Consider the following 27,799-nt stretch of genomic DNA (forward strand, 5'->3'; position numbering starts at 1 on the left):
AGATTGTTGTTCAAATTATATGATAGATGACTCTGCAGTACATTATAGTATCAAAAAATCTGGGCTTCCTCAGCTTTGGGGGGCTATTATCATAACAGTTGGATGATTCATTTAGGTCAGAAAAATCCCATTTCAGAATATTCTTTAAAAAATATAATTAATATAATTCCACTCAGATTTGAGAACATGTGGTTTATTTCGAGCTACAAATAGATTCCTCTATACCAGAAAATAAATTATTTACTTCTTTTCTCTAGGTTTATGTGTTGCTGGGTTTCATTTGAACTTTATTTCAACCTTAAGAATAAATTGGGAAGAAAAAATATGTTTAGGGTGGGGACTGAAATAAGTAATGCAGAATTCCAAATCAGTTAGAATAAAAAAATTCAATGGCTTTGGGACAGGATGTGATATAAATAGAAAGACCATGGGAAGATTGCCCAGAAGCCAGAATTTGGGTTCAAATACTAAAATTTTAGAACTGAAAACAGCCTTTGAGATTTTAAATGAGGAAGTGAAGGGTCACAAAATATTGTAGATTATAGCTCAAGAATAGAGTGAAATTGTGTATTTTAGTAATAATACCTTCACCAGGCCAATTCTTCCACCCTCAAATCTGGGTAAGTCTCTTCAATATTAATCCTGCTAGTGAGATGGGATTTTAAAGAGACATCTGGAAACACCAGTGCTCCAATTTGGCACCAGAGGGTTGACTCCGCCTAAACATTTCCTCTTGTTCCTATAACTACTGCCCCACCCACCCCATCTCCATCTCCTTCCCTGCTCTGCCCTCCTCTTTCAAAATAACTTAATAGAAAGGTTACTTTCTCCAAAAAATTGAAATTTTTTTTTTGAAGCAAGATTTGAGTCTTCCTTGTTCTATTTTAGGAAATAACATAATACTGTGTGTGCCTATTGGTTGCTTAGTAAATATTTATTAAACAAACAAAACGCCTAAGAGAAGAGACCTGAAATCAATCCAAAAGTAGAAAAAAAGAAAGACAAAACAACCAAATTAAAGCATTTATCACCCTCACTGGACCAGGGGAAAATTTCAGTTTCAAACGTCTATAGACTGGGTGTCTGTCTGGACCCAGCAGTGTTTGGTCTCCAGCCTCACTGAAGCATTGTTACTCTGAGGATTTCCAAGTGCATAATGGGTTTCCTGAGCTGCTTGAGTAAGTGCATCCTAGTTCCTGCCGTTATGTTCATGACAATAGCTAGCAGACATTATGTCTTGCTTTGATTCTTTCTTTCTCCTTCATTCTATTTTTATTCTTCTTGATATTTTGGCTTGTTCTTAACAAAAGTAGTTTAAAGATGATGGATTGACCATGAACATTTATTGCCTTCCTGAAACCACTCTAAAATGATGGTAAAAAACAACAACAACAACAAAAATACTCAAAGGGCTGGCACAGTGGCTCACACCTGTAATCCCAGCACTTTGGGAGGCCGAGGCTGGTGGATCACTTAAGGCCAGGAGTTCGAGATTAGCCTGGCCAACATGGCGAAACCCCACCTCTGCTAGAAATACAAAAATTAGCTGGCCATGGTGGTGCACGCATGTAATCCCACTACTCGGGAGGCAGAGGCAGAAGAGTGGCTTGAACTCGGGAGGCAGAGATTACAGTGAGCCAAGATTGCGCCACGGCACTCCAGCCTGGGCGACAGAGCGAGACTCGTCTCAAAACAACAACAACAACAACAACAACACAAAAACAAACAAACAAAACCTCGAAGGACAAATAGGAAAGAGGACATCAGTGGTTGAGAAGTTTGAGTAAATGTTTAGCAGAGGGAAAGCATGGAGCAGTGATAACTGAATTAGGGACAGAGGAAGCTGTTTAGGAGAAGATTGTTTATTTGTCCCAAAGAACTGTGGTAGGGCCAAGGACCATTGAAGGAGAGACAGCATGGTGCTGTAAAGAAGGTGATGAATTGAGAAAGGCTGTGTACCAAAGAGTGGACTTCTTTTCCTTCTTTCCTTCTCTCCCCTTCTCTAGCTTTGTGGCTTAGCAGGTTGCTCACCATCTCTAGCTACTTGCTTCCTGGCAGGAGAACCAATGCTTTTGCTCTGGATAAATTTAACAGACGTTCCTACAGGATCACTTTGTTGTACTCTGCATGTAATGGCAACCTAACCCAGACCACTAGAACCAGGCTTAAATCTCCTATTTCCAAATATGTCACAGAGAGTGATTATCTGCTCCCAACAGTTTGAACAACAACAACAAAAAAGTCCTGGAGTCGAGCCGTACTGGATTGACTTGGGTTACTTTTTACTTCTGAGCCAATCACTGTGGCCAGGGAGAATGGATGCTCTGATTAACGAGACCAGGGCTGTATAGGATAGGAGAAGGACGGTACCACAAGAAAAATAATGGGATATGTTATAAGGAAAGGAGAAGTGGGTTCTGGGGAAACAATGACCTTATTTTCTAATATAATTACTCTGAGAATACAGTATCTTTGTTGAATAGGGCTCTCATAAGTAGCCACATGCCTGACAATAGGTGGCATGATAGGAGCCAGAAGCAATCCCTAGGCCTACAAGCTGGGACCAGATTTGTACATGTTACAAAACATAAGAATGTATACATAATGAATTATATCTGACTGCTTTCCTCAGAAGGAGTCATTACTGGAAAATGTTTACATGGAAACTTTTCTGCTTTCAAATACATCCAGAGAAGATTTCTTAAACTTCTTTGATAGCCTGTTTCAGCGCAGCCATCATTATCAGGAAATTTACTTTTATGTTGTTAATTTAATTTAATATAATTTAATTTAATTTAATTCTTCTGTCTGCAGCTTTTCAAAGTAGCTGGACATAATCCTCTATATAATATGTATGCTTATGCTTGAAGATAATCTTACAATTTTCTTCCGGGATGGATGACTTCTGTTTTTTTAGCCACAGAATTTTATTTCTCAAACCTTTCATCATCTTTGAGTGTCTCCTCTGAACTGCCTCCAAATTTTCTGCATTTATCTCAAGCTCTAGAGTCCAGCAATGAATATAATAATCTAGGGAGAGCCCCGCAACAAAGTGAAGGCAATTGCTTAGGAAAATAGAAAGAATATTTTTGCACAGGATTTCATAGTCTTAAAAGGACTTTCCCAAGCATCACTTTGTCATTTGAGGTAAGTGTTGCTTCCTCCTCCTCCTAAACTCTGATGGTTAATGTGGGTCTATCCTGAGTCAGATCCAGATTGGGAAAGCTCAGAGCTCCAGTTTGGGGTCAGCTGGAAGTCCAAGGTAGTTCTGAGGTTACAGCACAAGTTCATATTTCTTTATGCTTCCCTGGGACCAGTAACAATTGAAAAAATGGAGTAAACCACAGGGGCTTTCCATGGTTTGGACCAGTGCTGCCCAATAGAACTTTCTGTGATGACAAAATGTTCTATATCTGCACTAATATGGTAGCTATCAGCTACATGTGACTATTGAGTATTGGAAACATAGCTCATGCAACTGAGAAACAGGATTTGTACTTTTATTTAACTTTACATATGGCTAGTGGCATAATCTTTGGACCATCCTTAAGCCTGGGTCTAAGCTTGAATTTGTTTCTGTGATTGAAGCATAAAGCACTTTGGTATATCATCATATTTTAGAAATAATTTGATGGGTGGGAAGCATCTTAGTGGAATCCCAGTCTCTTCTCATCATATTTCTTATTATACATTTCAGTATTATTTGATTAAAAGCATTTTCCTCAGACATGCTGACACTATATGTCTAACTTATGTGTTCTTTTCCTCAGAAATAGATTAATTGTTACTTAGCTCTTTGCCTAGGACAGCGAATACCTTCTCAAGTAAATTTGTATGGGCACAGCAACAAAACCTTGGGGTACCCTAGATGGTGACTAAGCAGGTTTTGGCAGAAAAGAAAAGTCTTAAGAGAGGCTGAGTTCTAAATACCCATCTGAGATCAAGACCAATACTGCTAAGCCATAAGACAGTTTAGCATTTCGTCTATGCATGACACACTTATTGGCATTAAAAGGCTATATTAAAGGATATACATAATATGAAACTTAACGAGCTCAGTTCAACTTCTGCCACATATTTGGTCTGCACTTTTTGCTGAGTTTAGTTTTTGAAGCATCTTGGAAGCCAGAGTAGTTATTAGATCAGCGAGGATGTGAGCGAGGAATCAGTCTTCTATTCTTACAGATATACACTCTGCAGATTTAGAGATCTTTGTCCTTAGGAACATTTACCCACTTATGGGCCTCTGAAAATAAAAAAATAAACATAGTTATGTGCTATATAATGACATTTTCATTAGTGACAGACTACATATACAATGGTGGTTCCATAGGATTATAGAACCATATTTTTACTTACCTTTTCTAATGTTTAGATCTGTTTGGATATGCAAATAGCATTGTATTACAACTGCCTACCGTATTGAGTACAGCAACATGCTGTACAGGTTTGTAGCCTGGGAGCAATAGGCTGTACCATATAGGGTAGGTGTGTAGTAGGCTATACCGTCTAGGTTTGTGTAAGTACACTCTATGATGTTTATACAACCACAAAAATCACTTAACAACACATTTCTCAGAATATATTCCCATCGTTAAGTGCTGTAAGACTAAATAGTTTTATTTCCTCTTAAAAGTAAGGTAGCTTCATGGTTCATTTATAAATACTTGTCTGCTGACTTTATTGTTGCTTTCTTCCTCTGAGCTCTGCTTTCTTGCGCTTCTACTTTTGTCTTTGTAGTAATCTTAAATTTTCATCATTCCTCCCTCTTTTCAATAGTAGCTGGAGACCTTGCTTCTAACTTTACTGAGCAAATAGGAGCTGTTAGAAAAGCACTTCTTGTCCCTCTAACATCAAATAGACTAAACTAATTGCATTCACACCCGGGCTGTCCCTTCCTTTACAGCAGATGAACTGTCCATGCTGTAATATAAGGCCAAGCCCTATGTAGGCACCAGAACTCATTACTGCTTGGCTGTGGAAGGGTTTTGCTTCTGAAAATATTATCTCTTTCTTGTGACTCATCCATTGTCCTTCCTGAGTTGAATTTTCCTCATTTTCTATTATATATTTGCTTTAATGTCACTCATTCAAATAACAGCAATTACAGCAAACCTTCTTAATTCCAACATCTCCAGCCACTGTTTCATTTCTCCCCTTTATTTTACAGCAAAATTCCAAAAAAGAGTTCTCTATACTCAGTAACCCTACCTTCCCACCTCTTATTCTCTCCTGTGTGTATCTGTGTATGATTTATTTGCATGAAAGCATATTATGAAAATTGATGAAATATACATAAAGTCTTTAGGTATATATTTTTATTTGGAAATAATTTCAAACTTATGGAAGAGTTGCAATAGTATTAAAAGCTCACGTCTTCAATCATTAACATTTTATCACATTTACTGCCTCTCCATGATGCTATTATATTTCATTTATTTTAAACTTTTATAGGTACATAGTATGTGTATGTATCTATGGGGTACATGAGATATTTTGATACAGGCATACAGTGCTTAATAATCACATCAGGGTAAATGGAGCATCCATCGTCTCTTAAGAATTTATCATATTTTTGCATTACAAACATTCCAATTATACTCTACAGTTATTTTAAAATGCACAGGAAATTATTGTTGACTGTAGTCACCCTGTAGTGTTATCACATACTAGATCTTATTCATTCTATCTAACTATCTTTTTGTACCCATGAATCTTCTTCACTCCCTCACCTGCTGTTACCCTTCCTAGCCTCTGGTAACCACCATTCTACTATCTCCAGGAGTTCAAATGTTTTAAATTTTAGCTCCCCAAAATGAGTGAGAACATAAGTTTGTCTTTCTGTGTCCGGCTTATTTCACTCAACATAATATTCCCTTTTCATCCATGTTAGTGCAAATGAAAGGATCTCATTCTTTTTTGTGGCTGAATAGTACTCCATTATGTATATGTACCACATCTTTATTTGTCTGTTGATGGACACTTAGGTTACTTACAAATCTTGGCTATTGTGAATAGTACTACAATAAACATGGAGGTGCAGAGATCTCTTTTATATACTGATTTCCTTTCTTTTGAGTATACCTAGCAGTGGGATTGTTGGGTCATATGGAAGTTCTATTTTTAGATTTTTTGAAGAACCTCCATACTGTTCTTTATAGTGATCATACTAATGTACATCCCCACCAACAGTGTACGAGCGTTCCCTTTTCTCCACACCCTTGCCAACATTTGTTATTGCCTGTCTTTTGTATAAAAGCCATTTTAAGTGGGATGAGATGATTATCTCGTTGTAGTTTTGAATTGCATCTCTCTGATGATCAATGATGTTGAGCACCTTTTCTTATACCTGATTGCCTTTTGTATGTCTTCTTTGAGGAAAGTCTTTCCAGAACTTTTGCTAATTTAAAAAATCAGATTGTTTGATTTTTGATCAAATTGTTAGATGTTTTCCTATTGGGTGTTTGAGTTACTTATACATTCTGGTTATTAATCCCTTGTCAGATGAAGAGTTTGAAAATATTTTCTCCCATGCTGTAGGTCATCTCTTCACTTTGTTGATTGTTTCCTTTGCTGTGCAGAGGCTTTTAAACTTGTTATAATTCCATCTGTCCATTTTTTCTTTATTTGTCTGTGCTTGTAGAGTAGTAACCAAGAAATTATTGCCCAGACCAATGTCCTAGAGAGTTTCGTCAATATTTTCTTTTAGTAGTTTTCATAGTTTTGAGTTCTTAAATTTAAGTGTTTAATCCATTTTGATTTTTTGTATATGGTCCGAGATAGAGGTTTAGTTTCATTCTTCTGCATACAGATATCCAGTTTTCCCAGGACCATTTATTGAAGGCACCTTTGTCAAAAATGAGCTAACTGTAGATATATCGTCTTATTTCTGGGTGGTCTATTCTGTTCCATTGGTTTCTGTGTCTATTTTTATGCCAGCACAATGCTGTTTTGGTTACTATCACTCATTGGTATCAGTTGAAGTCAGGTAAAATAATTTTTCCAGTTTTGTTCTTTTTGCTCAGGATGGCTTTGGCTATTCTGGGTCATTCATGGTTCCATATAAATTACAGGATTATTTTTTCAATCTCTGTGAAGAATGTCCTTGGGTCTATTTCTCTCTTTAGCTCTAGGAATATTTGCTTTATATATGTGAATGCTCCAGTGTTGGATGCATATATATTTACAATTGTTGTATTCCCTTGTTAAATCTACCCCTTTATCAATATGAAATAACCTTCTTTGTTTCTATGTTTTTTTTTTCAGTTTCAATTTGCATGGACTATCTTGTTTCATCACTTTATTTTCAGCCTATATGTGTCTTTATATGTGAAGTGTGTTTCTTATAGGGAGAAGATAGTTGGGACTTGCTTTTTTATCCATTCAGCTTGATTTTTTTAATCCACTTTATGTCTTTTGATTGGAGAGTTTAGTCCATTTACATTCAATGTTATTGGTGATAAGAATTTACTCTTGCCATTTTAAAATTGGTTTTCTGACCTTCTCTTCTTTCTTTCCTTCCTGTTTTCCTTTTTGTGGAGGTGATTTTCTCTGGTGGTATGTTTTAATTTCTTGCCTTTTTGTGGGTCTGTTGTAAGTTTTTTGATTTCAGGTTACCACGAGGCTTGCAAATAACATGTTGTAACCCATTATTTAAAACTGATGACAACTTAACACTGGTTACAAACAAAACCCAAAACAACCGAACAGCAACTAACACACAGGCAAAGAGAAAACTAATATAAACTCTACAGTTGAACTTCATTCCCCCAACCAACTTTTAAACTTTTTATTATTTCTATTTATATCTTATTATACCGTCTACATCTTTAAAAGTTGTTGTAGCTATTATTTTTTATTGGTTCATTTTTAGTCTTCCTACTCAAGATATGAGTTTACATACCACAATTACAGTATTATAATATTCTGTACTTTTCTGTGTACTTGCTGTTTTGTACCTTTAGATGATTTCTTGTTGCTCCTTACTATCTTTTTATTTCAGATTGAAAAACCCCTTTAGCATTTCTTATAGGGCAGTCTAGTGTTGATGAAATCCTTTAGCTTTTGTTTTTCTGGGAAAGTCTCTATTTCTCCTTGATGTTTGAAGAATATTTTCACTGGATATACTATTCTAGTAAAAGAATTTTTATTTTTTCCTTCAGCACTTTAAGTGTATCATGCCACTCTCTGCTGGCTTATAAGGTTTCTACTGAGAAGTCTGCTGCCAGACATATCGGATCTCCTTTGTATATTATTCATTTATTTTTTCTCCTACTGCTTTTAGGATTCTTTCTTTATCCTTGACTTTTGGAAGTTTGTTAAATGTCTTGAGGTAGTCTTATTTGAGTTACACCTGCTTGGTGTTCTATAACATTCTTATAGTTGAATATTGATATCGCTCTCTATGTTTGGAAAGTTCTCTGCTATTATCCCTCTGAATACACTTTCTATCCCAATCTTGCTCTTTACCTGCTCTTTAAGGATTTGTCCTTAGATTTATCCTTTTGAGGCTATTTTCTAGATCTTTATAGGTGTGCTTCATTCTTTTTTATTCTTTTTTCTTTTATCTTCTCTGATTGTGTATTTTCAAAGAGCCTGTCTTCAAGCTCACTCATTCTTTCTTCTGCTTAATTATACTGCTGTTGAGAGATGTGACACATTCTTCAGTATGCCAACTGAATTTTTCAACTCTTGAATTTCTCGTGATTTTTAAAAATTATTTCAATCTTTTCGTTAAATATATTCAATAGGATTTTTAATTCCTTCTCTGTGTTTTCTTGAATTAATTGAGTGCCATCGAAAGAGCTGTTTTGAATTCCCTGTCTGAAAGGTCAAATATCTCTGTCATTCTGGGGTTGGTCACTGGTGCCTTATTTGGTTCATTTGGTGAAGTTGTGCTTTCTTGGATGGTCTTGATGCTTGTGGATGTTCATTGAAGACTGAGCATTGAAGAGTTAGGTATTTATTGTAATCTTCACAGTCTGGGCTTGTTTGTAACCTGTCCTTCTTGAGAAGACTTTCCAATTATTCAAAGGGAATTGAGTGCTGTGATATAAGTGTTTGGTCACTGCAGCTGTATCTGTATTAGGAGGCACCCAAAGCCCAGTAACACTGTGACTCTTGCAGACTGGTAAAATTACTGCCTTAGTGGTCTTGGGTAAGTCCTGGGAGAATCCCTGGATTACCAGGCACAGTCTGTTGTTCTCTTCCCTTCCTTTACCCCAAACAAACAGAGTCTCTTTCTCCATGCTGAGCTTCCTGGAGTTGGGGGAGGGGTGGCACAAACACCCCTGTAGCTACCACCACTGGGACTGCTCTGGGTCAGACCTTAAGCCAGCACAGTACTGTGCCTCTCCCAAAGACTGTGATGACTATTACCTGGCTACCTCTGATACGTTTTCAAGGCCCAAGGCCCAAGGCCCAAGTCAGCAGGCAGTGAATCCTATCAGACTTGTATCTTTCCCTTCAGGTTGGTGGGTTTCCTTCTGGCCCAGGAATGCTGTCTGGGAGCTGAGGCCAAGAGTCAGGAACTTTAGGGATCTACTTGGTGGTTTATTGAACTGCGACTGAACTGGTACTCAAGTTGCAAGATAAAATCTTTCATATTCTTCCCTCTCTTTTTCTCAAGCAGGAGTCTCTCCCCATGGCTATCAGTGCCCTAGGCCCATGGTGAATACTGCCTGGCTACCTTTGATGCTTATTCAATGCCCAAGGGCCCTTTAGTCGGCTTGTGGTGAATCCTACAGGCCTGAGTCTCTCTCTTCAGGGAAGTGGGTTCCCTTCTGGCCCAGAGTGGGTCTAGAAATGCATCCAGGAGCTAAGGCCTGGATTGGGGACTTCAGGAGTCCGTTTGGTGCTTTATTTTATTTGCGACACCAAAGTGGCAAGACAAAGTCCTTTCTAAACTTCCCTCTCCTTTCCTAAAGCAGGAGTCTCTCCCTGTGGCCACCACAGCTGAGAATGAACTGGACCATATCTGAAGCCAGCAGGGTGCTGGGTCTCACTCAAGGCCTGTGGTGAATTGCCTGGCTGCTGCTGATGTTTATTGAAGGTGGAAAGGCTCTTTTCTCAGCAGGTAATAAATACTGCCAGCACTGGGTTCTTTCCTAAAGGCAGTGGGTTCACTTCTGGCCCAGGATATGTCTAGAAATGTCACCTAAGAGCTAGTGCATTCCCTTGGCTGCCCCCAGCTGGTGTGTCTCTAGGTTGCATTCACCTCAAGTTGACTGGCTCCTATCCCAGCACAGCACTAGGCCTTGCCCAGAAATTGCGGTTCTTGTGGCCTAGACTGCCTTCCAAATTTATTTAGGACCCCAGAGTACTTTAACCTGCAGTGATGGGGCTAGCCAGAACTCAGGTTTTGGCCACTGGGGTGGACAATTCCCCTCTGGCTATGGCTGGTCTAAATGCCACATTTGTGGGTGTGGGCAGAATTCTGCCTGTATTGCTTTCCACTGTTACAGGGCAGCACTGAGTTCCAATGCAAAGTCCCACAGTCACAGCATTCTCCCTCTCCCAAGCACATAGATTCTTTCTCCACACCATGCAGCCACTGCTGGGGTATAGGGAAGGGGTGGTGTTGGCAATTCAAGACTGTTTATCCTATGCTCTTCAGTGCTTCTTTCCTTGATAAGATATTAAAACCAGGTACAGTGATTGCTCACCTGATATTTGGTTCTTATAGAGGTGCTTTCTTGTGTGGATAGTTGTTCATCTTGGTGTTCCTTTTGGGGAGAGGGTGATCACTACAGGATTATTTGGCTATCTTGCTCTGCCTTCTCCATAATGCTATTTTAATGTTAAATACTTCAGTGTCCTATTAACAAGAATATTTTCTTGCCTAATCACAGTACAATGATCAAAATCAGTATAATTATCAAAAACAATTAACATTGATATAATACTATTATTTAATCTAAAATTTTGTGTAATTTCATCAATTTTCATAATAATATTCTTTATTGCAAAACAACAATAACAACAAAAACCACATTTTTTTCTGGCTCAGGATTCAATCTAGGATCCTGGTATACATATAACTGGGCAAAACAAGTCATTTTTTGTTCTTTTAGGGTCCTCAGTGGTTTGGATAATCCCTGACCACATTGGTGAGGGCAGATCTTCTTTACTCAGTCCACTAAGTCAAGTGCTAATCACTTTCAGAAACACCCTCATGGACACACTCAGGAATAATGTTTTACCAGCTATCTGGGCATCTCTTAGTCCAGTCAAGTTGACATGTAAAATTAACCAACATACAGTCCTGGTTTCCTTCTTTCATATAGCACCTAGTTCTTTGTAGCACCACTTAAATGGGGTGCTCAGAAATGAAACAACTAATTAGGTAAATTATGGTGAAAATACACTCTCTGAAATCTTCACACTCTTTTCTGTTAATATAGCTTATGATTTTCCTGATTTTTTAGTAATGACAGGTTATTGAAATGAAAAAATAGGGCCAAGGAGGTAACAGAAAGAGAAGATGAGGTTAGAAAGAGCTGGAGAAACACTAAGGTTTGTGTAATTGTGAAATAGGGAATTGCACTTAATCCCTACAAAAGAAGAATAGCAACCATGCTTGGCATCCATTGTAGTACACAAAGATATTGCCTTCTCCTTGCAGAGTACTTCCTTTACCTTGAAACCACATGGAAAAGTTTCTTCTACAAATTCAGATATTAAAATTCCCAAAATGAATGAATCCTTATGTTTTAGAGACAGATATTAAAACATTTGTAGATAAAATAATGCCTGAATTTGCTTCAAAATAATCCAGTGAGGGAAAGTATGAAGTGAGTGGGGCATATATGAAACAAGATTGCTTGTGGGTTGATGATCCTTATAGCTGGGTGATAGATACATGTGGGTTCTTTGTATAGTTATTTCTACTTTTGTGTATTTTTGAAGTTTATCGAAATAAAAGCATAGGTTTTTTTAAGTCCCTAGACCTAGGATAAGTGGATAGAAACTGCTAAAATTGTTTCTTGGGTACTCTCATTCTAATGAATTTTGCCTGCATTTGGGTTCTGCTTTATATGTATTTATACTCATAGCCAAGAAGACTCAAATCATAGTTCATTCTGTTTTCATTTTCACGAAGATGGACAGCTATCTTTCACAAAACTGATGAATACTACACAAAGATTTTTTTGTTTTTGTTTTTCCTTTTACTTCTTTTTAATATTATGAAACCCTGGATATTATTGTTTTCTGTATAGCCTTCCCATTCAAATGTATAGGTAGAATATGTAGGGAATTTTCACCAATTATTGCAAACAATTTCCACATTTTAAAAGAAGGCCTACTCTTCCATTTCAGTATGCCACAGATGCCAACCCAAAACTAACTTGGCAATAATCCAGGCTGTTTCATAATAATGTCCTGTGACACTCTAAAGTTTACAGACCAGAAAGTCAAGGTTCATTAATGATCCAAGAAGGAGAATGTTTTTTTCTCCTTTAATGTGCTTGCCATGTTAAATGAATGAAAATAAGGTGTGTAAAGTATTTAAAAGCATTTTACACAGAAGAGAAAAGCCCTCAGACTTATTATGAGGTATTATTGAGATTATACCTAAATCCTAAAATTCTACTGTAGAAAATTTGAATTATGAATGAAATTTTCATTTGGAAAAATGTATGGTTTTTATTTTTTCAAAAACCATATAGCATAAAATGGAATTATTTGGTGGCTTTTCCCTAATTTCTTGATCAACATATAGCAGGAAATATTTTTAAGCAGAAATGCATAATGAGGACACACACATAATAACTGAAAGAAATGAAAACATAAGCATTCTACACAGGAAAATGTGGCAAAGTGTGGCTATCCAACGCATTAGGTAAATTATGTCTATCTGTCTGCCTAAGGACTAGACAGTCCCTTCTGTCCCCTTAGTGTGGATATAACAAAAGATCCAGCCAGGCACGGTGGCTCATGCCTGTAATCCCAGCACTTTCGGAGGCCGAGGTGGGCAGATTAGTTGAGGTCAGGAGTTCGAGACCAGCCTGGCCAACATGGCAAAACCCTGTCTCTATTAAAAATAAAAAAATTAGCCAGGCATGGTGGTGCACACCTGTAGTCCTGTTGTATCTACTCTGGAGGGTGAGGCAGGAGAATCGCTTGACCCTGGGAGGTGGAGGTTGCACTGAACCGAGATTGCCCCACTGCACTCCAGTTTGGGACAATAGAGTGAGACTCTATCTCAAAAACAAAAACAAAGACAAACAAACAAACAAAAAGATCCTCTTTTTTGTGCCCCACTCTGGGTTCCCTTCACCAGTTTGTGTTCCTTCTTGCTTCAGAGCTCTTATTGAAAAGTTGTAGATAAATGCCTTTAATCAAAATTATTTTTTTCTGTAGTTATTAAAATTTTGAACATTTTCCCATCTCCTTCACTATCTGTTTCTGTGCCCATCACTGTCTCCCCCCAAGTCCTAAGTAATTCGGTATGTATTTTTCCATAAGTTTCTTTATGTTCACATAATCATATACAAATGCATATGCAATCTTTCAATGACTGAATAATATTTCATGCTATGGATATAATCATGTTTTAAATCATTACCTTGATGTACATTTTCTTTGCTTTCAAACTTTTAATATCATAAATAGTACTATAATCAATATCCTCCTATAATAGTGGATTTCTCACCATCTGTGTTTAATTTCAGTTTTTGATTTATATATTTGAAAGTTATGCTTTAGGAACATAATGTCATACTTTTATAATTTTTTGTGTTTTTTCTTTTATTATTATATGATTGCTGACATCTGTTGCAGTATTCCAAAGTCTTCTGTCATTCTAATTAGTGTTTCTTTTTAAGTAATCTATCTTTTCTCTCTAGTTGATTTTAAGATTTTTCTTTTAAGCTTGATGCTCTGCAGTTATATTAGGAAATGTCCAGGAGTAGATCTGTTTTTATTTGTACATCTTTGATAATCAGAGAGCACATTCAACCTGACTCTTGCTTTTCCTCAGTTTAAGAATATTCTTAGTTATGTCTTCACACGTTGCTTCCCTGCTCCTTCCTTTTCTTCTGTAACACCGATTGGTAACATTTTGGAGCCTCATAGTTTCTAATCCATTTCTTTTGTGTTTTTTAAATCTCTGTCTCTCTATGTTCTATGAGTGAATTCTTCAATGTAGTCCTCTAATTCACTGGTATCTCTCCATCCTAGAATCTTTCCCAGTTCTTAAGATTTCCATTTCCATAAGTCTATTGTTTTCATTTTCAAGATTTCTAACTTATTTTTATAGCTATTCAGTTCTCATTTCATTTATGCCTATTTTCTTTACATGACTTCTTACATTACATATATTGCCTACATAAAACATTTTAAATTAGTATATGAGAAATAAAGGATAAACTTTTACCTCTAACTCTGATATGTGGATGCAACACTGTATAAGAATGCCTCCCATGTACCTGGAGCCCACCTTCTAGCCTGTCCAGCTCTTTAGAACACAGCCCTGAAATCCTCAGAAATCTGAATTTCCTTAGCAATATGACACTTTTTATTCTTGGTTTTTCTACTAGAGTCATGGTTTAGTTCATTTTTCAAATATAAAATTTTCATTGGGGTTAAAAATTGGAATATATCACATCAATTAAGCATTTTCAATTCAGTTAATAAAACTACAGTATTTCTTAAAATGTTTTATGCTCATATACTAGAAAAGTTTGCTAGTATCCAGTTTATTCAAATGCAACATCACTAATGTTCAATTCTGTCTTATTGCAACATCACTTTATTTTTTAACCATTAAGATTTAATAATGGCACATGACATTTTTACTCATTAAACACAAATATCCCTTACTTTATTAGACTCAGATCAGGGCCCAAGTCCAAATAATATTATTCTGCATCCCAAGAAGTATAAGAGATTTTGAATCTAACCTTGACAATGTTCAGGCAATGAGGGCACAATTAAACAATAAGAATAGTGGAGTGATTTTGCTTTCTCAATGTTGAGAGGCTGTAGCTTAAGAAACTCACGTTAACCCAGGAGTTCCTGTGTATTATCTCACCATGCAGACAAAAAGACATTCAAGTCACTGTTTGTTTCCTCTTTTGTTTTGATTCCAAGAGTTTGTATTACCCTTTCTCGTGAGAATGATGAGAAACAACACAGTTTGGGGAATCTAGTCATTTTATCTCAAAAGCTTTTCATTTTCTAGTCATTTTATCTCAAAAGCTTTCCACTGTCTTTGAAAGACATTAATTGAATTCTGAAGAGTAAAATAACTAGAATGGGGTATTTCAGTGTTTGATCATTGCTCGAGTTACTAAACACTGGAAAAACTCAGTTTCCTACTGTTTGCAGTAGTTATTGAAAGCTACAGCTTTCTTATACCTTTCCACAATCGTTCTTGTGATTCAAAGGTTATATATAAAAAAGGATAAAAGTAGATGACAGAAGTTCATGTCTAACTTTTAGAGCTCATGGAGAAAGCCACTTTGAAAACCTGAAACATGAATAAGCTTGTTAGAAAATGACACTCAACAAAATGGAAGATTTTTTATGTAGTCAATCTCAATGTAATATTCAATAATCCTTGTACAGATTACTCAACTTTCAATTATTGAAAGTTTACACAAAATTATACAAGCAACATAAAAGTACCTGTTTAAAAAATAACTTAGATCGTGCAGATAATTTGATTAATAATTCAATCAGCTGATTAGGTGCCTCAAATCTCTCAATTTCCCAGAAATTTTGTATTTTAAAAAAGGTAGAGAAATTAGAAAGGCTCTATACCATGACTAGTTACTGATTTAGTCTCCTATTTTTTACAATTAGTTCCTAAATTCACAGACTTCCCTCTTGATTTTCAAAAAAGACATTAATGAATGTCAATAGTAAGTATGTTAATAACAAAATTAATGTAGTTATATGACAGTACTTTTCATCTAGAAAAATGATTTATGTACAAAATGATATTGCACTGAAAAGGAGCAGCCTTCCTTTTCTTTAGTGGAAAGATTTCTGTTATTGATACTGTATGTTTTCAACTAGGCTTCTTGAAGTTACTGATATAATGAGCCATGATTTTAATAATTATTAAGTGGATATAAGTGGTAATTAGATACAGGAAGATTTATGAAGGTGGTACATGAATGACTAAGGTTTGAGAAACTCTGGTTTAAGGTATTTTTAAATAACGAAAGATGATTTACATGGAGGAAGGAGAGACAAAAATAAGGCTTTAGTTGGCAATTAAAAGAGAATAAGGTTGTCATTTGCCTCAACAGGTATGAACCTGGAGGACATTATTCTAAGTGAAATAAACCAGGCAACAGAAAGACAAATATTGCATTATTTCACTTATACATGCAATCTAAAGAAGTTAAACTCATAAAAGCAGAAATGGTGACTATATTTAATAATACTCTATTGTATACTTTAAATTTACAAAAGGGTGGATCTTAAGTGTTCTTACCTCACACACACAAAATGATTAACTAACTATGTGAAGTAATGAATATGTTAATTATCTTTATTTCAGTAATCATTTCACTATAAATATATCAAAGCATCAAGTTTACACAAAACTCACTTTTCAAGCTACTGGATGATGGCAAAACTAAGTCCCAAATTCATTTGGAACAAAGAGCAAGAAGCCTAGTTCACCTAGGGTCAAGCCAGTTACAGCCTCAGCTTTCAATAAGAGTAACAGGACAGAAAAGAATGTTTGGACCAAGGGTAAAGTGTCCCAGAACCAGAGGCATGGAGACCCCCAAATAGGTCAATGGAAGGTTGAATGGGTTGGCTGGACACCAAAAAGGAGCTTCTAGGAATCATCAAGGAAAAAAAATTGCCTTTCCCCGGGATCTATAGACGATGTCAGGACTCAAGATGGGGGCTTTCCAGAGGTAGGGGCTGCAGATGGCAGTCATCCCACCTCCACACCCCATGCACGGCCCCACCACTATTATCGTGTAGAATTGCTGGCATATGGTGATAATATAAAGCAGACCAATTTTTAGTTGCTTTTACTAATTTCTGTTTTGTAAATTCTCTATATACTGTGGTCCCCCTGGGTGGAAGGCTGTCACCACCCCATTTGGTTACACACCTACAGAATATTTAGCGTGACTGTGGAACAGCAGGGTAAGAGATCTCTAGGACTGGAGACGTTTGGCCTCACATCCAGAAAGTCAATTAAAAAGGAAAGATTTCTTTGGAAGGCATCTCTATGGAGGTGTAATCTGAGTAATTTGTGCTTTCACTCAATACAGATAAACTAGAATGCCTTGTTTTCAGTAGGAGGACCAGAGGGATTCCTAGATAATAGCTGGTTGCAAGTATGAGGAAGAAAGAGCCAGAGAAATAAATAAGTAAGCACAATGAGAAAGGCAGATGGCCAAATTCAAAGAAGAAATAGAAGGAAATAATGGAGTATTGGTTCAGTCTTTTATATTGTTCCCTGGATTTCGATTTGGCATGCATCTTTCTATGCTTGATTTTGGAAAACAGTAGCAGAGGCTGCAGCATGCTATTTTATAGGCTTAAAGTCAGGGACACAGTGATGGTTGGAATATCTCCAAGTCTTCCCCTTCCCCCAGTTCTGTGCAGGGATGGGTGATGAGGAATAGGGATAGGGCCTGCCTTTAAAATGAATATTGGGCCAGGCGTAGTGGCTCACGCCTGTAATCCCAGCACTTTGGGAGGCCGAGGCAGGTGGATCACCTGAGCTCAGGAGTTCGAGACCAGCCTGACCAACACAGTGAAACCCCGTCTCTACTAAAAATATAAAAATTAGTTGGTTGTGGTGTGGGGCACTTATAATCCCAGCCACGGGGCAGGCTGAGGCAGGAGAATCACTTGAACCCTGGAGATGGAGGTTGTAGTGAGCCGAGATTGCGCCATTGCACTCCAGCCTGGGCAACAAGAGCAAAACTCCATCTCAGAAAAAAAAGAATATTGAATTTTATTTTCCATGTTAATCCAGGTGAGTCTGTTAGAAATTATACTGAAGGAATTTTGTTCAGAAAACCCAAATGAGGTAAATACAGAAGGCCTAGTAGCCCATCTGAGAGCTCTTACCTCAGTATTTGAAAACTTCTTTGAGGGGAACAGCCATGTCTTCCCCCAGAGATATCCTTCCGTGTCATGAGAGCATCATGGTGCTGACTACAGCATGGAGCTGAGCAGGTGAGGCAAAGTCCATGGTACTACATCACATTTTTAATGATATAAAATAGTGTTCTAGGTAAAACTCTAAAAAACAAAGCTAATAAGCTATTCTATTCTCTATTCGTTATTTTATGTAAAGGATAATGCATGGCAACTATGTTTTTGCTTCCTTTAATTCCCTTTGCCTTACAAATAAATCGTTTGTGTTGTGGTGGAGGTAGGGGAGATGGTTTAAATTGGTGAAGAATCAAGGGAGAAGTGAATAATAACTATTGCAACTTTTTCATTTATAGAAATTTTCAGTGTTCCCATTGATTAACATCTCAAGTGGCTATCCAAGCATCCTATATATATTTCTACCTTCGTAAACATTAACTTCTCTCAGAGATAACATTTATTTTCCTCTGTTGGCAGTTGTCTGAAGTATTCATTTACTTTCCTGGCAATCATTTTCTGTTTTCTCTGAAGCTTTGCTAACTGAAAAAGTGAAATGATCTTCAAATTACAACTTGCATCAACGTCATGGGCCATTGGAAAGTGAAAACACACAAAAATCTTTTGTTGTCCTTTCTTGAGAGATGGTAATCCTAAACTCAAGTGATGTTTTTCTCTTTTACTCTATAGCCAGGAGAAGCTTAAGCACTTTACAGGCAGCCTTCTCCTTCTCTTAATCCCATAATATTCCTTGGATTCTTAGCTGCTTTGACTTTTAATTCTTTTAATCTAGTGTTAGAGCTTTTGATACCTATTCCTGTCTTCCACACGAATAGGTGCCAGGACAACCAGAGAAACAGAAAACCGGCAAACCTTTCCTTTCATATAATTAGGCCTGGGTAGGAGGAAGGCAGCCACATCATTTCCCTCTTCTTGAAAGGATGTAATTACAAATGTAAACCATCCTTCAATTAAAGTAAGGTTGCACTGAAATAATACCAGTGTCTCTAGTTAATTCAGGGAAACTATCCATCAATCCCCGTATGCCTGACACTTGGAGACTCCATTGTTCAATTCTCACTTGCTGTAGAAACACCCTTATGTAAATTATTATTAAAAACTGCTGAAACTGTGGGATTTAAAGATGTCATGATCTTCCATTTGAGAATAATAAGCAAAAGGTCCAGGAAGCAAATTGAAAAATCCTCCTGAGACATTCCAACACACTGGGCTCTACTACTACAAATATACTCCCTTTGGAGGTAGTAAGTCTCCTATTTCAGGAATTACCCAAGCACAATTTTGGATATTGAAAACATCAAGTAAGACCTGGGTTATTATATTAGTTTCAAGTGCTGTTGTAACAAACTACCCAAATCGGGTGGCTTAAAACAACAAAAATTTATTCTCCCAGTTCTGGAGGCCGGAAGTCTGCAACCAAGGTGTCAGCAGGCCTGTGCTTCCGCTGATATCGGGGTGGAATCCTTCCTTGTTTCTTCCTGGTTTCTGGTGGTTAAATCCATGGTGTTCCATGACTTGCAGCTGGATCACTCCAATCTCTGCCTCTGTCATCACATGGTGTTCTCCCTGTGTGTCTGTGTCTGTGTCTCTTCTTTTCTTATAAGGACGCCAGTCAGATTAGATTAGGGCTCACTCTAATTCAGTATGACCTCATCTTAACTTGATTACCTATACAAAGACTCTATTTCCAATTAAGGCTACATTCACAGGTACTGAGGCTTAGGACTTCAACATATCCTTTTGGGGACACAAATCAACCCATAACAGTTATATTACAGCTAATATCCCTGTGGATACTAAGATTTCATAATTCTCACATTTGGGTAAAATGGTTTCATGTACTTTAAGTGGATGCTTGAGTATGATATTCCTAGTCTTATTATTAGGAGGAGGTATGGTAGAAGGTTTTAAAGAATGAGGGCAATGAGGGTTATGTTCTCAGATCTTAGACTAAAGATAAATCTCTTAAAATTACCAAGTGTTTAGCTTACAACAGTGAAGCTTACTCTTTGAAAGTACTTTCTATGTCATAGAAAGTGAATTAGCGCCTGTAATTCCAGCACTTTGGGAGGCCGGGGCGGGTGGATCACCTGAGGTCAGGAGGTCGAGACCAGCCTGGCCATCATGGTGAAACCCTGTCTCTACTCAAAATATAAAAAATTAGCTGGCCATGGTGGTGGGCACCTGTAATCCCAGCTACTCGGGAGGCTGAGGGAGGAGAATCACTTGAACCTGGGAGGCAGAAGTTGCAGTGAGCCGAGATCACGCCATTACACTCCAGCCTGGGTGACAAGAGCAAGACCTCATCTCAAAAAAAAAAAAAAAAAAAAAAAAAAGGGAAATTAGATTTCTGCCAAAAGGGCCTGTAACACAAAATAATTTATTCATTCAACAAACATGAATTGGGTGCATACTCTGTGTCAGGCACTGCACTGGATGCTAGGGATGCAAAGACAAATAAAAAATGTTTTTCACTTGATCTAGTGGGAGAAAAAGGCTTGCAAGCAAGAAAGTTACTACACAATGGGAGATATGCCAAAATAAAATGTTATGCAAAGGGATATGAGACCACAGTAAAGAAAGGGGTGTCTTGGAGGTAATATTTGATGCGAGATATGTACAATTTTATGTGGCAGACAATGCAGAATGTGTCAGGCACAGAGAACAGCCAATGCTGGGCATGGACATATTAAAGGTCAGGTAATATGCCCACAACAGAGATGAATGGAAGAAACAACCTGATGTAAAGTTGACAAATGACAGTCAAATCATAAAGGCCTTATATGTCTAAGGCATATGGAATCAATTTCATGGGTCATGGAAAGCCTTTAAAATACTCAAAACCAAGGAAAGCCATAGCCTACTCTACCATCTATCATTCTGCTCTAATCTACTGTCCTATATTTGGATGGTAGAAATGAAAAGACTTGGGACAGGGGTGGTGGCTCACACCTGTAATCCCAGCACTTTGGAAGGCCAAGAGGGGTGGATCACGAGATCAGGAGATCAAGACCAGCCTGGCCAACATGGTGAAACCCTGTCTCTACTAAAAATACAAAAATTAGGTGGGTGTGGTGGCTCACACCTATAGTCCCAGCTACTTAGGAGGCTGAGGCAGGAGAATTACTTGAACCTGGGAGGTGGAGGTTGCAGTGAGCCAAGATGGCGCCATTGCACTCCAGCCTGGGAAACAGAGTGAGAGACTCCACCCAAAAAAAAAAAAAAGAAAAGGCTTAGTTGCAATTTGGAAATGGAGAGAAAGTGGAGGGAAGGGACAATAAAGCCTAGCATTCTAGATTTATACCCTTAATCATCACAAAGGGATAAGAAATCAAAAAGGACTTGAATTTTCACTAGGGCAAGGAAATGAGTTTATTTAAAGAGAACAGGTGGGAAAAGGAGAATAAGAGGTCAAGGGGAGATCAAATATAAACTCCAGCTCAAGTGAAAACCGATAAAGAAAGGGATTAGAAACATGTATCAAATGAGAGCTAAGTTATAGTATAATCACTATCAAAGAATTCTAGTTATTTACTAGTAAAGTTTCAAATTCTGTGCCTTTCTGTGTCATTCACAGGAAACGTATATTCTACACACCACTTCAAAAGCATACCAACTGAATTTCAGTCATTATTTTTCACTGTTTAGGTTCAGCCCATGATGGCGTCTGTATGCACAGTCATGTGTCATTTAATGTAGGGAGATATTCTAAGACATGCATCATTAAACAATTTTGTTGTTGGGTGAACATCATGGAGTTTACTTACACAAACCTAGGTGGGATAGCCTACTACAAACCTAGGCTATTTGGTATAGTCTATTGCTCTTAAGCTAAAAAACTGTATATAGTATGTTACTGTACTGAATTCTATAGGCAATCGTAGCACAATGGTATTTGTGTATCTACACATATCTAAATGTTGAAAAGGTACAGTAAAAATACAGTATAAATGATAAAAATGTTACATCTGTATAGTGCACTTACCATGAATGGCGCTTACAGGACTAGAAGTTGTTCTGGGGGAGTCAGTGAGTGAGTGGTGAGTGAATGTGAAGGCTTAGGATGTAACTGTACACCACCTTAGGCTTTATAACACTGTAAACTTAGGCTACATTAAATTTATAACAACAATGTTTCTTTCTTCAATAATAAATTAAACTTAGCTGACTGTGACTTTTTTACTTTATAAACTTAAATTTTTAAAGACTTTTTGACTATTTTATAATAACACTTAGCTCAAAACACACATTGTACAACTGTGCAAAATATTTTCTTTCTTTACGTCCTTATTCTACAAACTTTTCTCTGTCTTAATTTTTATATAACTTTTTATATAACTTTTTAACTTTTTTATTCAAAACTAAGAAACATGCACATTAGCCTAGGCCTACTCAGAGTCAGGATCATCAATACCACTGTCTTCCGCCTCCACATCTTGCTGTAGAAACACCCTCATGTAAATTATTATTAAAAGCTGCTGAAACTGTGGGATTTAAAGATGTCATGATCTTCTGTTTGAGAATAGTAAGCAAAAGGTCCAGGAAGCAAATCGAAAATCCTCCTGAGACATTCCAGCACATTGGGCTCTACTACTAAGGAATATACTCCCTTTGGAAGTAGTAAGTCTCCTATTTCAGGAATTACCCAAGCACAATTTTGGATATTGAAAACACCAAGTAAGACCTGGGTTATTATATGAGTTTCAAGGGCTATTGTAACAAACTACCCAAACTAGGTGGCTTAAAACAACATCTTGAGCCACTGGAAGGTCTTCAGGGGCAATAGCAATAACAGGCATAGAGTTGTCATCTACTATGGTAATAATGTTTTCTTCAGGAATACCTTCTGAAAGACCAGCTTGAGGCTGTTTTACACGTAACTTTTTTTAATAAGTAGAAGGAATACATTGTAAATTATAGATTAAAAGTATAATATACTAAGTACCTAAACCAACTAACATATTTATTATCATGATCAAATATTATATACTGTACATAATTGTGCTATATATTTTATACAAGTGGCAGTACAGTAGGTTTGTGTGTGTGTATTTATACATATGTGCATGTGTATATATGTGTATATGTATGCATATATGTAGGTGTGTGTGTGTATATATATATATAATTACCCTTGTTATATCAGGTGCTTATATATATATAATCTCATATATATGATTACTCTTGCTATCAGATCAGGTTCAGGTGTCAAGGACTCAACCTTTGATGTATGTCTTTGGCCTGTCTTAGCAAGAATCATGTCATGTTGGATTTGTTTAGCATGAATTCTCCTACGCTTTATGCTCCTCTTACTACTTTCTTATCCACTAAACTCTTCGCTCTGCTCACTGGTTATAAATCTCCAACTTTTTTTGCTGTTAGAGAGCTCAGAGTTTAGCTCTATCTCCTATTTCAACAGAGTTGATCGCAATTGCATTAATCTAGAATGAAGTCTTCCTTACCATTTTAACAAGTGTCAGAATAATTTTTTAAACACCAAACCTGCCAAGATATTACCAAAATCTTGTTGAGGACACTGGACTTTTCACAAGTTGTGGAATTAGGGATGGATAAATTTTTCATAGCATAAATCCTGTGCAACTAAATTCTAAATTCAATTGGTGAAATACAAGAGGAAAAGTAATAAAAATGAATCTTTTTTGTCCTATAAGAAAAAAAAAATACCAACACAGATTGTTGGTTAGAAATGAATTTTAGAGATAGCCTGCCATAATTCCCTTATCTTAAATTAATTAAGGCCCAGAAAACAAGCTGACTGGTAAATGGTAGGGTCAGAGTGAGAGTGAAATCTAGGCTCAAATGCATTTATCTTTCCACCACTCTCACTACCTTCCTATTAATTGTTCCAGAAAAAATTTCTTTTGAATTATTCTCTCATAAATGAACAAGATTGAATTATTTAACAATAAGGCCTGATTCTTACACTTGATTAAATGAACCACAATACTTAGCACTGTGCTGAACCCATAAGGAATCTTAGCAAAAATTCAGTAAATTGATTTTCAATTTTGCTATCTACCTGTACTAATTCTGACAGGTCCAGAATAAATGGTAAACTGACTGCTGAAATTATTGGTAAATCATTTTTTTCTGTTCCTGACAACATTATGGAATCCTCTAAGATGAAAGAAACATAGAATGAGATTAGGGAACAAATGATGAATCTGCAAAATACTTTTGTCATTCAGGCATATGAAATTAAAAAAAAAAAAACTTGTAGATTGTGATACTAGAGTTGTTAGGCTTATCTACTTAACTCATGTGACTTCCAAGGAAACGACCACATTATTACTTGCAGAAGGGTCAGTGGCATTGTGTGGGAGGGCCATCTGTCTTTCCTTTTCTAGTTACCAATGATTGAACCAAAGCTAAAGAAAACAAGTTATAGTCTGGCAAGGAACCTACATTACCTATAAGCTAGGTCAAAAACTGAAAAGATAAGCTGGGTCAATCAGATAATTGCTCCTGCAAATCTAGACTAAAAACAAATGAAATAAACTGCCAATTACTAGCAGAGGCAGAAGCAAAAGGGTACATTGAAAGATATCATATGATATTGTAATCATAATGTGGTAAGTCAAAAATACATGCAAATAGAAGGTATATGGAGCAAAAATTATGAATGAGCAGTGGAAGTAGGTTGGTGGAGAACGAAGCAGGAGTTTGGAAACCCATTTCTCGAGTTGTCTTCATCCCTGATGACTCCTCAGTGAAATTTCCATTCACACATAGCTTTATGGTAACTCCTTTTGCTTGAGCTAGTTTGAGTCAGACTCTTCTTTGCAACGAACAAAGCTGGCTGAGACAAGCACTAAGAATGCACTCTACAAAGCCTTTTAGACATTGCCTCTTTTAACCATCTCAACAGACTTGCAAGTTAGTTATAATCACCACCAGTTTAGAAAATGGAGATAAAACAAGCTTAAGAAATTTGTTCAGATTTACATAACTACTGGGTGTCATGGGTGAAAACAAAACTCAGGACTGCCTGGCTCCAAAGTTGTCTCAGTCCGTTCTCATGCTGCTAATAAAGACATACCTGAGACTGGGTAATTTATAAAGAAAAAGAGGTTTAATGGATTTACAGTTCCACATGGCTGGGGAGGCCTCATAATCATGGAGGAAGATGAAGGAAGAGCAAAGGGACTTCTTACATGGCAGTGGGCAAGAAAGAATGAGAGAAAGAGAGCCAAGCGGAAGGGGAGACCCCTTCTAAAATCATCAGCTCTCGTGAGACTTATTCACTACCAACAGAACAGTATGGGGGAAATCGCCCTGATGATTCAATTATCTCCAACTGGGTCCCTCCCACAACACGTGGGAATTATGGGAGCTGTAATTCAAGATGAGATTTGGGTGGGGACACAGCCAAACCATATCAAGTGCTAAAGCTCTTTTATGCTATATTATCTTATTTTTAAAAAGATAGGTACAAAAGCAAAACAATTATTTTAAAACCTTCTTTGTTCAAATGCCATTGTGTTCCATGTACGCCAAAGTATTGCATCTAGGTAGGGTTTTTGTTGTTGTTGTTGTTTAATTTAATTTAATTTAATTTAATTTTAAGTTCCAAAATACCTGTGCCAGATGTGCAGGTTTGTTACATAGGTAAACGTATACCATGGTGGTTTGCTGCACCTATCAACCTATCACCTAGGTATTAAGCCCAGCAGGCATTAGCCATTCATCCTGATGCTCTGCCTCCCTCCACACTCCTGACAGGCCCCAGTGTGTGTTTTTCCCCTCCTTGTGTCAATATGTAAGGTTTTAATAGGTGGGTTCTAAGTTAAAAAATCAAAAGAGCAGTGTCCTGAGGCAGTGTCTTTAAAATTATTTTTAAAAGTAAAATACCTTAATAAGAAAAATGCATTTAACTATGCGTGTGTGTTTCTTGAAATGTGTTTCCACCTTTCAATGTGAATACATAATTTTAGAGATAGCTATGACATATAGAAAACAATTTGTAAGCCATGATTTACAGAAAAATGTACAAGGAGATGATAATTGATCATAGTCTATCACCTGAACGCTGACAAAACCTATCAATTTTGGCAGAATGTGTCAGTCTCACCTTGGGAGGGGCAATGAGTCACATCAGTTAGTTAAATTGTAGGAGAATGTAGGCTTTGAAGACCTGGCTTGGACCCTGACTCCTTTATTCTCTAGCTACGTATTGCACTAAGAAAGTTCCCTTAACCTCTGATTTGGGGTTCCCTATATAAAAATAGTTACGGCAATATGGTAGAACCTACCTCGAAAGATTTTTGTGAAAGCTAAATTAGAAAGCAGCTGTTCAGTGATGCACACATAAGCAACACTGGGAAGTATTATTTTCTTTATTATTTCCTTTCAATACATAAAAACCTTTGATTAGGAAATTTAGACACATTAGAGCTTTTCAGTGTGACATACTTTAATTATTGCCCTTAAAAGTAAACTCTAATGTTTGAAAGGTCAAAGAACATTTTATGGTGGTTTTAGTTTGCAGTAGAGAATGCCTTCATAGCCACAACTTGCACTGAAGTATGCTATTTCTAAATAATATAGCATTCAAACCAGTAAAGAAAGGTCAGTGTCAAATAACGGTTTTTAGTCACCCTCCTGAGGAGGCAGTATACAAGGAGAAGCAAAAACAATGGACCACAGATGTTAACACGTTTTTGGAAAATAGAAAGAATAGGGAGGAGTAGCTCCTGATGTAGAAGATGAAACGAAGCTTACAGGCCATCCAGCAAGAGTGCCAACAGGAAGCAAGTCCCAGGAAATCTATGGAACTGGGACACCAGGCATTGTTCAGGGGACTTGTTCAGAGCTTGCAGATAGATCTAGGAGTTCCAAAGGGCCCCTGCATTTCACAGGATCAGGCAACTACCCTTATCTTACCTTCTATCCCTGAAGGAGAAGGAAGCTGTTTCTCCTTTGGAGAAATTGGAACAGAAAAGTTACTTATTCAGGCAAAGAGAGAATTCTAAAAGCAGGGAAATAAAGTGAGAGTCAGCAAATGGAATTGAAAGTCCCTAGCCCTGCCTTCTCTTCTCTTAAGACTCCAGGAGCTAGGCATAAATCTCCCAGGAAAGAGAGGAGAGGAATGACACCCTCAGGAAAAATGACTTCAGTTACTGACATTGTGGGTCACCCAGTGAAAAATTCCACCCATCACTGACTATCCTTTAGAGAATTCACTAACAAGCTTTACCTATACACACAGAACTTTCATCAAGTTTCTTAACTGCCTTTAATTTAATGAGAATGTTTAGCTAAGAATTCGATATTTAAGAGAAACTTTCAGTATAAAGAGATCCCCAAAGCAGAAAAAACATGAAAAAAAGGAATATAGAGAAAGCAGAGAAGAATGTAGAAGACAAATTCTAAAAACACAATAACTTTGACCTCAGAATGTAAGAAGATATTGCATCATGAAACAAGAATAAGAAGACATGTGAAAGAAACACCAGAAAGTTTAAAGTGGAATTGAAAATTAAAATTTAGATAACAGAGTGAAAATTTTCACTTGAGATTTAAAGGTGAAGGGTCAATTTTAGGAAATTCCATAGAAATTAGAAGAAAATAATGAATGAAAAATATTTAAAATAATGAAAATAATGCAGAAAATGAAATATATGACCAACAGAAGTCAAAGAAAGTGAGAAGAGAGAAAATGCAGATGAGCGAACTCTCA

General features: G+C 37.0%; 1 long non-coding RNA gene across 1 annotated transcript in view; it reads right to left on the reverse strand.

The window, feature by feature from the left end:
- Positions 1-919: 919 nt before the first annotated feature.
- LOC129060462 (uncharacterized) overlaps positions 920-27,799 on the reverse strand; it is a 64,986-nt gene continuing 38,106 nt past the window's right edge. The window contains exon 3 of the long non-coding RNA XR_008527215.2: positions 920-4,246. This is a non-coding gene — a long non-coding RNA (uncharacterized LOC129060462). The remainder of the gene's footprint in view (positions 4,247-27,799) is intronic.

Source organism: Pongo abelii, chromosome 6 (genome assembly GCF_028885655.2).
Source record: "Pongo abelii isolate AG06213 chromosome 6, NHGRI_mPonAbe1-v2.0_pri, whole genome shotgun sequence".
Classification (NCBI taxonomy): Eukaryota; Metazoa; Chordata; class Mammalia; order Primates; family Hominidae; genus Pongo; species Pongo abelii.